Genomic DNA, 14,364 nt, shown 5'->3' with positions numbered 1-14,364 from the left:
AAGAAAGCTGAGCACCAAAGAATTGATGCTTTTGAACTGTGGTGTTGGAGAAGACTCTTGAGAGTCCCGTGGACTGCAAGGAGATCCAACCAGTCCATCCTAAAGGAAATCAGTCCTGAATATTCATTGGAAGGACTGATGCTGAAGCTGAAGCTCCAGTACTCTGGCCACCAGATGCAAAGAACTGACTCCTTAGAAAAGACCGTGATGCGGGGAAAGATTGAAGGCAGGAGGAGAAAGGGACGACAGAGGATGAGATGGTTGAATGGCATCACTGACTCAATGGACATGGGTTTGAGTAAATTCCAGGAGTTAATGATGAACAAGGAAGCCTGGCGTGCTGCAGTCACACAGAGTCACACACGACTGAATGGACTGAACTGAACTCAAACTGTCTCCATGCCTCCTTTTTGGGGATACAAATTTGAGTCTGCTCTGCATCACGAAGGTCACAGCTCACATCCCCACTTACTCTGGCCTGGATGACTGTCAGAGTCAATTAACTCAGAGGCTCCCAAGCACCTGCTTAGAGGCCAGTGTGAGTATGTTGGGAACTTAGTTAAAACAGATTCCCTGGTCTTCTCTCCTGGAGACTCCGGTTCAGTAGGCCTAGGGTGGGAACCACGAACCTGCAGTTTTTGGAAATCTCTGGATAACTCAAACGCTTGGTCAGGAGATCACTCTTACTCTAACTGGTGTCACCAGCTGAGAAACGCCCTCTTCTGTCAGTTCTCCACTCTGTGGCCTGCGTGAACTTTCTAAAACTCCATCCTGAATATATCATCTCTTCAATTTAAAATCTCCAATGATACTCCACTGCTTGCAGAATAAATCCCAATAGCATTAACACACACTGCCTTTCTGACCTGGTCCCAAACTACATTTCCAGTCTTTTTTCCTCCCTTTCCCCAGTGGGCTCTGCATTCCATTCACACTGAATAATTCAGGTAACCCCAAAGAGTCTACATGACCAACTACCCCCAAATATCTTACCTATCATCTCACATAGGAAATTCTCAGCATTTTCCTCTCTGGAGAAAGATGCTTTTAAAAACAACTGTTTGTTGATGTATAATATCAAGTTGTACACAAAAGTGTACAATTACACAGTGTACAACTCTAAGCATACAGCTTGGTGAACATTACAAAGTGCACTCATTTATAGAACCAGCACCAAGACCAAGAAACAGGATTATTGATGTTCCAGAAACACCTCACGAGCAGCAGTTACTTCCCCTCTGAGGGTAGCATTATCCTGGCTCCTAACAGCCCTGATTGGCTTCACCTGTTTTGTACTCCCATCTACACAGAATCACCTAGTACATACTCTTCAGTGTCCGACTTCCACTTAACATTACGTTTGTGAGATTCATCCACGCTGACTGCTTCACTGCAGTTCGTTTATTCTCATGGCTTCATTGTCTAACATTGTATGAATATATCCAAATTATTTTTATTCTTTCTACTGTCGATGAGCATTTGGGTAGCTTCCAGTTTGGAGATATTACAAATAGCTCTGCCAGATACAATCTTGTGCATGTCTTTTGGTGACCATCTGTGTACACTTCTTCTGGCACATACCTAGGAATGAAATTACTGGGTCATAGGGTATGCATTTGACATGCTCTTTAAATGGGTAAAGCATGATGTGGACTGGAAAGCTTAACACGTTAGATTATCCTTCGGCAAGAAGCAATACTCTGAAGAAATGAGGTACAGGGCTAGAATATTTTGGGAGCAATACTGAGAAAACTGTTGACTGTCTATCTGACTTACATGCATATTCCTCAAATGTAGTATTTGTTAAGTGAATGTACAGAGGGCAGAGAGCACCAGGACAAGAGAAGGAGAAGTGGAAAAGGCCTGAGACACAGTAGGCTTTCAGAAAGTGCTGGGGATTATAATTAACCTCTCCAAGGGTCAGGGGTCAATGCCCTCTGATACTATGCACTCATGCTCAGTTCTGTCCCACTCTTCTGTGACCCCATGGACTGTAGCCTGCCGGGCTCCTCTGTCCACAGGATTTTTCAGGCGAGAATACTGGAGTGCATTGCCATGCCCTTCTCCAGGGGATCGTCCCAACCCAGGGGTTGGACCTGAGTCTCCCGCATCAGCAGGCAGATTCTTTACCACTGAGCCACCTGGGAAGCCTACTGATACCACCTCTCATAAAGTTGTCATTATTTTGTTGATTCTAAGACACATTTTCTGACATCTATGAAATTAAGATGTGAAAGACAACTGAGCATGTCAGAGTTAAATTCTGACATGTTTTTTTTTTATCTCTTTTGGTAGTACAAAAAATAAAAGTTGTGATGTAATTAGCCTGACAGCCGAATGCAGAAGGAACTGTCCGTGGTGCTGATTGGGGCGGGGGTTCTGGGCTTGCCTGAGGCAGAGGTAGCTGCTCACTGGGAGGGGAGACCTCAGAACCAAGTAACCCTATCCCCTGTTTGTTTCAGAACCACAGTCCCTTCCCACAGGCTTGTTGATGTCTCCAATTCCACCCTTCCATGTAAAGACAGGAACTCCTACTTACTCAGCTCAACCAGAACCTATGATAAGTGCTCGGTATCTATTACTTCAACCAAACCACACAACCACTATTGTCACCGTTTTCAGAAGAGAAAACTGACTCAGGGAGGTTAGTTTAAGATGGCAAAGCTGTTACATGGAAGCATGATCCTGGTTCAGGGCAGACCAGAGTGTAATTTCTGCCCTTTAGACCACTTTTCACTGGGCAAGAGGGGGCAGAGTCCCACAGACTTTTTTCCAAGAGGATGTGAAGGGGAAAGAGGGAGAAATCATAAAGATGCACAGAGGAAACAGGCAGGAGCAAGGGAGGCAAAGAGCACATGATAAGGATTTGAGAACACGAGAGAGGCAGAATTTGAAGATTTCGAGAGGATCAACTGGATAATGAGCTTTGTGACTCTAAACGATTCTGTTCCCAGAAAGAAATGTCATTCTCACTTATCCAATGAAGTATATATTTATTGAGCTCATTTTCTATACCAAGCTTTTCTTGGTCTTGCAGATTCTTCTTTTAATATTTATTTGTATTTATTTGCTTGGGCCAGGTCTTAGCTGCAGCCTGAGAATTCTTAGTTGCAGCACGTGGGATCTAGTTCACTGACCAGGAATCAAACCCGGGCCCCTGCATTGGAGTGTGGCGTCCAAGCCACTGACCACCAGAGAAGGCCCTGGTCTTGCAGATTCTAAGACACAGTCCTTGCCCTTAAGGGACTTATAGTTAATAGACAGGGAGGGGAAATGAAACAGAAATATTGATCATTTATTTTAAAAACTCTTACTAAATGCCTTATCCATGCCAGGGCCTGTGCTGAAGACTCCTAACACAAGTGAACTAAAACAAGACCTGCCCCAAACTCTCAGTCTACAGGAGTCAGCCAAGTAAAGGGGCGATTTTTAACACAAGGCATTATAATTACAACACAGTGTAGTTCAAGGGCAGAGATACAGAGCATATTACAAGAATTGAGAAAAAGAGTAATTAATACAGCACTGGAAGTAGAGGCAGGGTCTGGGCTGTAAGGAGAATTACTTAGCTGCTGAGTTATACTTGACTGCCAATAAAATCGTAAGATTTTATTGCTGACAGAAGTGCTACCTTTTGGGAGACTATAGCCAAAGGCTATACTGACAAACGGAAAATGTGTAGAGGGAAGGCAAAAATGTGAAACCAAAATACAAACTGAGGACGAAGAGTTCTGAAAGCAGAGGAAATGCATTTGGGGAAGGGGAAGGTCGTGTAACTTAGCTGGGATGGCCAGGGAAAAGCCATTCCCTCTCCTCAAGCTTCCAGTCTATCGCGAGTGTGGGAAGACTCCAGGGTGGGAAGATTTCCTGGAGAGGGGGCATCTCAGCAATTACTGGAAGGAAGATCATTTACAATTCCCACAAGTTTCCCCAGGAAGCCATTCCCACCAGCTCTTGGGACAAGCTTTGGGAGAGTTGGGCTGTGAGCAAAAGGAGAGTCTCTGGTTCCATCTGGCACTAGGAAGCTTCACAATCCACACAGCTTTCAGGGCTTCCAGGATCTGCCCCAAACCTATACTACAGGTCTGACGTCACATACACGCCAGGTGCTCCACACCGATTACTCACCACTCGCCAAACAGCCCACATGCTTCCGTCTGAAGAGCACAGGCTCTGGAGTCTGAACAACCGGTCTTGGGACTTGAAGCACCCCTCTGCTACTATCTGAGTAAACTAAAGGAAGTTACTGAACCTCTCAGAGCCTCGGTTCCCTCAAAAAACAGAAATAGTCATAGAACCCATTTTACATTGCTGTAAGGATTAAATGTATTGGTCAGCTCTCACTAGGGTGTGCTGCAGTAACAAATGACCCCCAAGTCTCAGTGGCTTATACAACCATGGTTTAGTTCTTCCTCATATTAAATGTCCTCTGTGAGTTAGGTATGGCCCTACTTCATGAATTAATTCTTCTGGGATGCAGGATGAAGAAGGAAGAGCATGTCCTACTTAGGGCATGCTCTTCTCATGGTGGAGAGAAAACAGAAATGATGGAACCAGGAGATAGCTCTTCTAGTTACTGCATTTTTCCCTGTTGTTGCCGATTATCACTAAGTCCTATCCGACTCTTTGTGACCCCGTGGACTGCCGTGTGTCAGGCTTCCCTGTCCTTTACTATCTCCCAGAGTTTGCTCGAACTCATGTCCATTGAGCCAGTGATGCCATCCAATCATCTAATCCTCTGTCACTCCCTTCTCTATGTATATTTCTCTAGGCTTATTTTTTAATATATAAAAATACAGATAAAAACACGCCTCCCAATAATGTGAAAAGGCCAAAAGTGCAGGGGAGGTAAGGAAGTTCTCCCCCTTGGCACAAATATTGGAAGGAGATCTCATCAAGCTGCCAAATGATCTCCTGTAACGAGGCAGCATGTTTAGCCCATTGTAGCACAAGTCCACATTAACTGTGAAATAAATCTTCTCATGCCCCTTGTGGGGCTGAACTCTAGAATATAGCATATGTACAATGACTGTCATGATAAGATGAAGGCACTCAGGGGAACTCCCTGGCAATCCAGTGGTTAGGACTCAGCATTCTCACTGCCAGGGACCCAGGTTCGATCCCTCATCAGGGAACTATGATCCCCAGGCTGCATAATGTGACCAAAGAAACAAACAAAAAAGATAAAGGCACTCAGTAAATGATAGCCACTGTTACCAATAATGGCTTCCCTGGTAGCTCAGTTCATAAAGACTCCACCTGCAATGCAGGAGACCCCGGTTTGATTCCTGGGTCAGGAAGATCTGCTGGAGAAGGGATAGTCCACTCACTCCAGTATTCTTGGGCTTCGCCTGCAATGCAGGAGACCTGGGTTTGATCCCTGGGTTAGGAAAATCCCCTGGACGAGGGAAAGGCTACCCACTCCAGTATAATACTCTGAGATAGACAGCAGCATCCCCAGTTCCCAGAAATTCTCAGAAAACTGAACCTCTGAGAACTGAAGCAGTTTGCCCAAGGTCCCACAGCAGGTAAGTGATGGAGGGACTGTGCAAAACAAACCCATCCTATCCACACCTAGAGCCGAACACAGATGTTCACAGCAGCATTATTCACAATAGTCAAAAACTGAAACAACCCAAATGTCCATCGACGGATGACTACATAAGCCAAATATATATTCAGCCATTGGAATATTATTCAGCCATAAAAAGGAATGAATTACTGATTAATGCTACAAAAGATGAACCTTGAAAATACGCAAAATGGAAGAAGCAAGTCACAAAACAACACATATTCCATTGATGTGCCTATATGAAGTGTCCAAGAGGAGGCAAATCCAGAGAGATAGAAATCACAGACTAGTCGTTGCTAGGGGCTGGGTTGAGGGGGGACTAGAGTGTGACAACTAATGGGTACACGTTTCTTTCGGGGGTGATGAAAATGCTCTACAACTGACTGTGGTGATGATTGCATCACCTCTGCAAATGTAGCAAAACCCATCAAATTGTATACTTTAAATAGGTGAATTGTATGGTATGTGAATTATCTCAGTAAAGCTCTGTGTCTGTGTGCATGTGTGTGTGTGGCTTCCCAGGCTCTGCTGTTAACCCCTAGTCTATACTGACCAGAGAATAAGGCGGTCGGCAGTGTCAGGGTTGAGTAGGCTTTTCAGGTCATCACTGGCCTCTGCCAGGGGCAAGAGAGGACTCCAGCTAAGCAAGAGGCAAGAACACAAAGCCTGTAGCAAAGGCCAGATGAATCCCGGTATGTGAGGTTTGGACCTCAAAGCACACACATGTACTCGGATCTCCACTGTGGCACACGGAAGAAGCGTGCAGTGATCACATGGAGGACAGGGGCTGAATGCCTTAATGAGAGCCCCACCACGGCAAACCTTCTTCTGTGCCCCACTCCCAATACCACCTTCCTCAGTCTACGCAGGGTCAGCTTCCTTCAGAGCCCATCAGACCCAGAAAAACTAGCCAGGATCACCTGAGACCCACTGGTACCAGCTGGAACCACCTGGCACGAGTACTCATCAGTGCAAAGCCACCTCAGATGAATGGCTCTCGGTACCAGAGGCTGCTGGAGAAGCTGGCCTCAAGCATCGCAACCTCTCTCAGTTCAGTTCAGTCGCTCAGTCATATCCAACTCTTTGCAACCCCATGGACTGCAGTACGCCAGGCTTCCCTGTCCATCACCAACTCCCGGAGCTTGCTCAGACTCATGACCATTGAGTCAGTGATGCTATCCAACCATCTCATCCTCTGTCGTCCCCTTCTCCTCCTGCCTTCAATCTTTCCCAGCATCAGGGTCTTTTCAAATGAGTCAGTTCTTCACATCAGGTGGCCAAAGTACTGGAGCTTCAGTTTCAGCATCAGTCTTTCCAATGAATATTCAGGACTGATTTCCTTTAGGATGGACTGGTTTGAACTCCCTGCAGTCCAAGGGACTCTCAAGAGTATTCTCTAACACCACAGTTCAAAAGCATCAATTCTTCAGCTCTGCTCCCACTCAACTCAACCAAATCCCATGAGTGCTTAAAAACCAGTCCCTCCAGTGACAGACTTTATTTTCTTGGGCTCCAAAATCACTGCAGATGGTGACTGCAGCCATGAAATTAAAAGATGCTTGCTACTTGGAAGAAAAGCTATGACCAACCTAGACAGTGTATTAAAAAGCAGAGACTTCACTTTGCTGACAGAAGTCCATATAGTCAAAGCTATGGTTTTTCCAGTGTAATGTATGGATGTGAGAGTTGGACTATAAAGAAAGCTGAGTACTGAAGAACTGACGCTTTCAAATGGTGATACTGGAGAAGACTCTTGAGAGTCCCTTGGACTGTAAGGGGATCAAACCAGTCAATCCTAAAGGAAATCAACCCTGAATATTCATTGGAAGGACTGATACTGAAGCTGAAGCTGCAATACTCTGGCCACCTGTTGCCAAGACCCAACTCACTGGAAAAGACCACGATACTGGGGAAGATTGAAGGCAGGAGGAGAAGGGGATAACAGAGGATGAGATGGTTGGATGGCATCACCGACTCAGTGAGTTTGAGCAAACTCCTGGAGATAGTGAAGGACAGGGAAGCCGGGCTTACTGCAGTCCATGGAGTTGCAAAGAGCTAGACACAACTTAGCAACTGAACAACAAACCAGGCACCACCGCACAGAAGGGCAGCTAACCCAGCACCTTCCTAAGGCTTTCCAGGTGAGAACCTCCCTACGCACTCACTCGGTGCATGCTGGGGTCTCCTATTCACTGGATGGAAGTTCTATCCTTTACCTTTCAACAAGTCTCTCCTTTGATCTGGCCTGTTTAAACAAACCCCTCCTTTGAAGCATATCCCTCCTTTGATCTGGCCTAAACAGTCGCAGAATAGCTGGGACCCATCTTGGAGAGGGAGCCTAGGTTTCTTTCCACTCCCTTAAATGACAGCAAGGCTCATGGCCCTCTTGTAGACCGGCAAGGGTGTCTAGACCTCAACAGGTACTCCATACACCTTCAAGAAACCAAAGGCGACACTTTCCAATTCCAGACCTATGCTTCTCAAACTTTTAAAGTGCAATTGAACGAACTGGAGATCTGGTTAAAATGCAGATTCTGATTCAGCAGGTATGGGTGCGGCCTGAGAATCTCCATTTCTATCAGCTCCTAGGTGAGGCGGATGCTGCTGATCTGTGGCCCACACTTTGAGTAGCAAGACATTAATTCATTCTGCTCTCTCTCTTTTCTGACTGCTTTGCCTTCCTTAGGTTGTACAAGGCTCCTCTCGAGAAGCTGATGAATGCTATCCTCTTTTTCCTTAGAAAAGCACCTGTCAGCACATACACACAGAACACTGCATAAGATTCTGAAGTTTGCAGTCCATGGGTTAAAAAACCCTTCTTTTGGACAAACCTTAGTTCTTATGGAAAAAAGGATATGGTAGAGGACCGACGGAAAAAAGTCCCAGCAGAGTTAGCACTCCTGGTCTGGTCCCAGCTCCACTGTGGACTCCTGTGTAAAATCCAGTAAGTTTCTGTCCCCCTCTGAGCTTGTTTCCCCACCACGAGGGGACTGGACTAGACCGTGATGATAAATAGGTTTTTTCTTTTTTTTGCCAACTCTGATAGCTGTTACCTAAAATATTCATTGTTAAGAATTCTTAGACTGTGTCTAGATTTGGCAGAAAGGGTGCTGTGATTGATTGGTGATGCCTGCCATGGTCCCAGGAAAGGTGGGGGGGGGGCGGTGCTTAATTGATTGGTAATGTCTGCCAAGCTCCCAGGCCTGGAGGGCTATGGGCTTCCTGCCAGGTAACTAGCCTACACTGGATAGCCCTTCCAGCTGCAGCAATCCATAACTCATTTAGAGTCACCCCAGATTGGGGAAAGTGAGGTCTGTGCTTGTCCTCAAGGGGGCAGGAAGGGATAATTCTTTAAGCTGCTGGCTTCTCAAACCTGCTCCCCTGCAGCCCCCTTTGAGAGGAGGTAGCAGAATTCTGGCTCCATGGCAGAGGACAGTGTGTCCTCGCGCTCCCATCTTTGGTTATTTTTAACTCCAAGGACAGAGACGCAAGCAGGAACTGAAATATAGAAGGGCTGCAGTGGGCCACCCAGGCTCCTGAGGGAGGGGAAGCCCCCACCCTCCCATCATCACCAAGCTGCTCCATCACTGGCCAAGAGAGAGTCAAGGCAAGCCGCCAAGGGACTGAGGAGGGTTCCTCGCCTTCCACGTGAACTCTTCCACGGCTCCGCAGACCACGGATCCTCAGCCAGTTCCTACCCCACCACCAGTGTGTCCTGTCCATTCATCCATCCAGTGCTGGCCTTGTCCCAGTGCTGAGGACACAGTGTCAAGCCAGATAGATGGGGGTCCTTGTCCACTGTGCCCTTCCAGTCTAGGGTGGAAGACAGACCAGGATGGCAGGACAATCCAGTGGTTACAACTGCAGTAAGTGCTTGGAAGAGAGCATGGCTGTGGCTATCCCCACCCCCACCCCCAGGCCTATGAACTCTTCAAAAGCTGACATGTGCTTCATCTTCCTATGCCTAGAACCTGAGACTTAACCTGGCACAGAGGAGAGATTTATTGATTGCACATATTACATGGGTTTGTGATTCATCCAGCCTGGCATTTCACATGATGTTCTCTGCATGTGTTAAATAAGCAGGGTGACATGAATTTGAGCAAACTCCTGGAGAGACTGGAGGACAGGGAAGCCTGGTGTGCTGCAGTCCATGTGGTCACAAAAGAATCAGACACAACTTAGCAACCGAACAATGTTACATCGGTGACATCGCCTGGAGTTTGAGGATCCTACAGGGGCCTGTCTCAGACTAAATGAGACCCATTGGCTCATTCACTCTCTCACCAAGCATTTCTCTGAGCACCTTCTATATGTCAAGTACTGTTCTAGGCACTGGAGCTAAAGCAGGGAATAAAAATAAGGGAAACCATCTGTCCTCCTGAAGCTCTGATCCAGGAGAGGCAAGCAAACACCAAACCCCACAAATACATGAAGACAGAGCGGGTGTCAGAAGGTGATGAGTGGAGGGGTGAGTGTTTCAGCTTTAGACAGAGGTCAGGGGGTGGGGCTCACCATGACACATGAAGCGGGTAAAGAAATGAGCCATCTGGCTATCTCAGGAGTGAGTGGTTCCAACACAGAGGACACAAACATACAGACGCCAGGGTGGATTTACATTTGGCGTGTCCGACAAACAAGGAGGCCAAAGCAGCCGGAGCAGAATGAGTGAGGGGAGTGGTCTGAGATGATGCAGGACAGACTTGGGGAAACAGACATACTTTGCATCAAGCATGGCATACAGCGCATGGCAACAATGGTGATGATGAAGACCACCACAATGACGATGGTGATGATACAAGCAGCTGGCGTCCGCTAGGCATGTGCTGGGTGCTATACTACCCAATTAACAGGGACTCGTTTATTGAATTCTATAATTGAAACCGATCCTATATTACCCCATTTTACAGATGGACAAGCTGAAGTTCAACAAGATTTATGCAGCTGAGAGGTGGCCGGGCTAGAACTGGAATGCTGGCCATCTGGGGCCAGAGTCTGCTATCTTCTGATCATACCAGCCCTGTTGCACAGACCCTGTGAGTTACACTTTCCTTCCCTCCCTGAGTTCTTAAACCTTTTGGACTCCTTTAAAAATCTTTTGAAAGCTGTATATCTCCATTAAAAAAAAAATTCTGGTTTTCTACAAGAAAAAAAAATACAGATGCACAACACAACTTGTACATGATTTCAAAAAGTCAAGGTGATGACTTCTGGCCCCAAAGGAAACCCTTTACAAACATTTGTATCAAAAGCAAGAATTGTCCGAGCTTTCCAAAGAGGCAGGAGGGGAACCTGGGTTCCTATAGGACTAGTTAAAAATAGTCAACTTTTAACTAGTCAATACTAGTCAATTAATAGTCAATACTCAATTTGTCAAGAGTCTACCAGGAGTAAGGCATTTAGAGAGTCGTTGTAGTTCATTTAACCTTGTGAGGTGATGGTTAGTAAGCCCACTTTACAAATGGGGACACTGAAGCCCAGAGAGGTTAAATGACGTGACCAAGATTACACAGCTGGAATTGAGCAAAACTGGAATCTACTCCAGATGTAGCTGACCCCAGACCTCAGTCTCTATTCCAGACAGCCTCTTTCTGGGTTCCTGAACTGCACCCCTTATCTTCCCAGAGAGGGCAAGAAATGTGCTTCAGGTCTCAGAGTTCAACATATTCAGGGCTGGGTCTAGATCTGTACTGCCCAACACAGCAGTCACGAGCCACATGTGACCACTTAAATTAATTACAACTTTAAAAAATTCAGAATTTGATCCCACAGTTGCACGAACCACAGTTACAGTGCTGAACGGCCACATCTGGCCAGGGCCGTTTCGGACAATGCAGGAACAGAACCTTCCACGGCAGAAATATCTCTTATTGGATAGCACCGGTCTAGAACTTGGTCTCTTGACCCTTGGCCCAGCATTTCCCCACTGTCAGAAGCTATCAGAAATTAGATTTGCCTGATCAATGAGATATTGGAAGGAGAGACAGGAACAGGGCAGCTGAAGTTGTGCAAAGGAGAGAGCAAGCTCAGAAAGGCTTGAACGAGGGAAGCTTAAGTCGACATCTTACACAGAATAAAAGACACAGGAACCATGGGCTGGGGACCCACCTTGCCAGCAAGGAATCCACCTGTATGTCTAATTATAGGGACCTTCTGCTAGCCACGGGCTTCCCTGGTAGCTTAGACAGTGAAGAATCTGCCTGCAATGCAAGAGACCCAGGTTCGATCCCTGGGTCAGGAAGATCCCCTGGAGAAGGAAATGGCAACCCACTTCAGTATTCTTGCCTGGAGAATTCCATGGACAGAGGTCCCTTGTGGGCTACAGTCCATAGGGGTCACAAAGAGTCGGACACGACTGAGTGATTAACACTTTCAGTTTTCTGCTGGCCACATTTCTCCTTGCCTTGTTGAAGTCTGTAGTTTCTTGAATGGAGATGGGGTCCTCCATCCACTGCAGAGAGATCCAACTGAAAGGCCAGTTCCCTGGGAGAGAGAACTCGGTGGCTGAAGCTCCTGCCCACTTTCCTGGGACAGGAAGGAGGACGGGACAAGCTTCAGACCCAGCAAGTCTGGTAGGACCTGTGCTTGGGGACACCAGGCTGTCAGCACTGGCAGTGACTCAGGGTGGAGGGGATAGAGCTGCAAACAGTGGACAAGGTGACAACACAGCTGCCAGGGTAGACCAGAAGACCCAGACGGCACTCGGGCTGCAAAGCCAGCAGGGGGAGATGGCTGAGCCACCAGGCTGCACTGAGTCCCCTGAGGACCCGTTTATGCCTCAAAGGCAACAAAATTGGATTTCCCTGGTGGAGTGCTGTGGAGGGAGAGAAGAGAAAGGACTCACGGTTGGCCCTAAACTGTCTGGCATGGGGGAGAAGGCTGGAGAAGCCCCTTAACCTGCACATAATGGTCTTACCCTCTTTCCTCTCCTCCCTCCCTCCTTCCCTTCCTTCTTGTAGGAATTGACTGTTCCAAAAACCCTCCTGAAGCTGGGGGAAAAGAAGAGGATTAGATGGAAGACGTGGATTAAATTCTCATCCCACCTCTCAGCAGCTAAGTGGGCTTTAGAAACACCTTGCACGAAGTCATTTCAGCCGTTGTCTGACTCCTGCTGCGCCTATGGACTACAGTTCGCCAGGCTCCTCTGTCCACGGGATTTTCCAGGCAAGAATACTGGAGTGGGTTGCCACTGCCTTCTCCAGGGGATGTTCCTGACCCAGGCATCGAACCCGCGTCTCTTACGTCTCCTGCATTGGCACTAGCGCAAGTTTTTTTTACCGCTCGGGCCACCCCTCTGAGCTTCATCTTCCTATCAGTAAAAGGTGGGTGACTTTACCACCTTCTCCAGGAACTCTGTAAGGCTAAATCACCCTGCGTGTCTGTTAGTCGCTTAGTCGTGTCCAACTCTTTGCGACCCCATGGACTGTAGCCCGCCAGGCTCCTATGTCCATGGAATTCTCCAGGCAAGAATACTGGAGTGGTTTGCCATGCCCTTCTCCAAGGGATCTTCCCTTTGCAGAGATCGAACCCAAGTCTCCCACATTGCAGGCAGATTGTTTACCGTCTGAGCCACCAGTGAAGCCCTAATGATACTCATAATGATGATTGCCAATTAGTGAGAACTTTTTAACAATGTAGCTCATCACCTACTGCTGCTACTGCTGCTGCTAAGTCGCTTCAGTTGTGTCCGACTCTGCGACCCCATAGACAGCAGCCCACCAGGCTCCCCCGTCCCTGGGATTCTCCAGGCAAGAACACTGGAGTGGGTTGCCATTTCCTTCTCCAATGCATGAAAGTGAAAAGTCAAAGTGAAGTCACTCAGTCGTGTCTGACTCTTCGCGACCCCATGGACTGCAGCCTACCAGGCTCCTCCATCCATGGGATTTTCCAGGCAAGAGTACTGGAGTGGGGTGCCGTTTCCTTCTCCATCATATTCAGCACTCAATGAAAACCTCGTGAATACTGAATTTACCATGTAAATATTTTACATAACAGTAATAGCACTAATAATCATCATAGTAAATTATTGTAGAGTGAGTGCCTTACTACTGTCTTGAGCCTGTAGAATGCGTGTTAGTCAATTCTCCCACTGACCTGAGGGGCAAGCATCATTATTATCTCTATTTAAGTGATAAGAACACTGGAGAAGACTTCCCTCACGGTCCAGTGGTTAAGACTTCACCTTCCAGTGCAAGGGGTGCAGGTTCAATCCCTGGTCAGGGAGCCAAGATCCCACATGCTTCGTGGCCAAAAAACCAAAACATAAAACAGAAGCAATACTGTAACAAATTCAAAGAAGACATTAAAAATGGTCCACATCAACAACAAAAAAAATCTTTAAAAAAAAAAGATAAGGACACTGAGACATGGAGAGGTTAAGTCATTCATTTAAAGACACAGCCAACAGAGCAGAACAAAAGAGGGGGGTAGGGTTTAAACATAGGTCTGTCTGAATTTAAAATCTATCGCATCTCAAATTCAGTAAGTGTTTTGCAGACAACAAAGGACTGTACAAATTTGATTTTCAGTGTCATCACCATGTTAGGATTAATGGTGATGGTGACTCAGGGCACAAGGGGAGAGGACCTTCCTGTAGTCAGGCTGGCTGTCAGTCAATGCAAGGAACTGCCCTGAGAGGGTGTTCTCCCTTCACCGTCATCTGAGGGAGACTGGACCAGGGGGTCTGAGGCTTTGGTCCCCAGATGGGAGCCTGAGTCAGCACCAGGAATCTTAAATGTGGTCAAACATCAGAATCACCTGGGGAGCTCATGAAGCAGTATATTTCCAGGTTC

At 47.0% G+C, this 14,364-nt stretch overlaps 1 protein-coding gene across 4 annotated transcripts in view; it reads right to left on the bottom strand.

Moving 5' to 3' along the window:
• The window catches only part of RIMS4 (regulating synaptic membrane exocytosis 4), a 72,814-nt gene that overhangs the window by 36,362 nt on the left and 22,088 nt on the right, over nucleotides 1-14,364 (bottom strand). The gene's annotated exons all lie outside the window — the stretch shown is intronic.

This window comes from Bos grunniens, chromosome 13 (genome assembly GCF_055505025.1).
Source record: "Bos grunniens cultivar Pamir isolate PY7600 chromosome 13, Bosgru_T2T1.0, whole genome shotgun sequence".
NCBI lineage: Eukaryota > Metazoa > Chordata > Mammalia > Artiodactyla > Bovidae > Bos > Bos grunniens.
The sequence above is the reverse complement of the archived record's forward strand: the minus strand, read 5'-3'. Positions and strand labels throughout refer to the sequence as shown.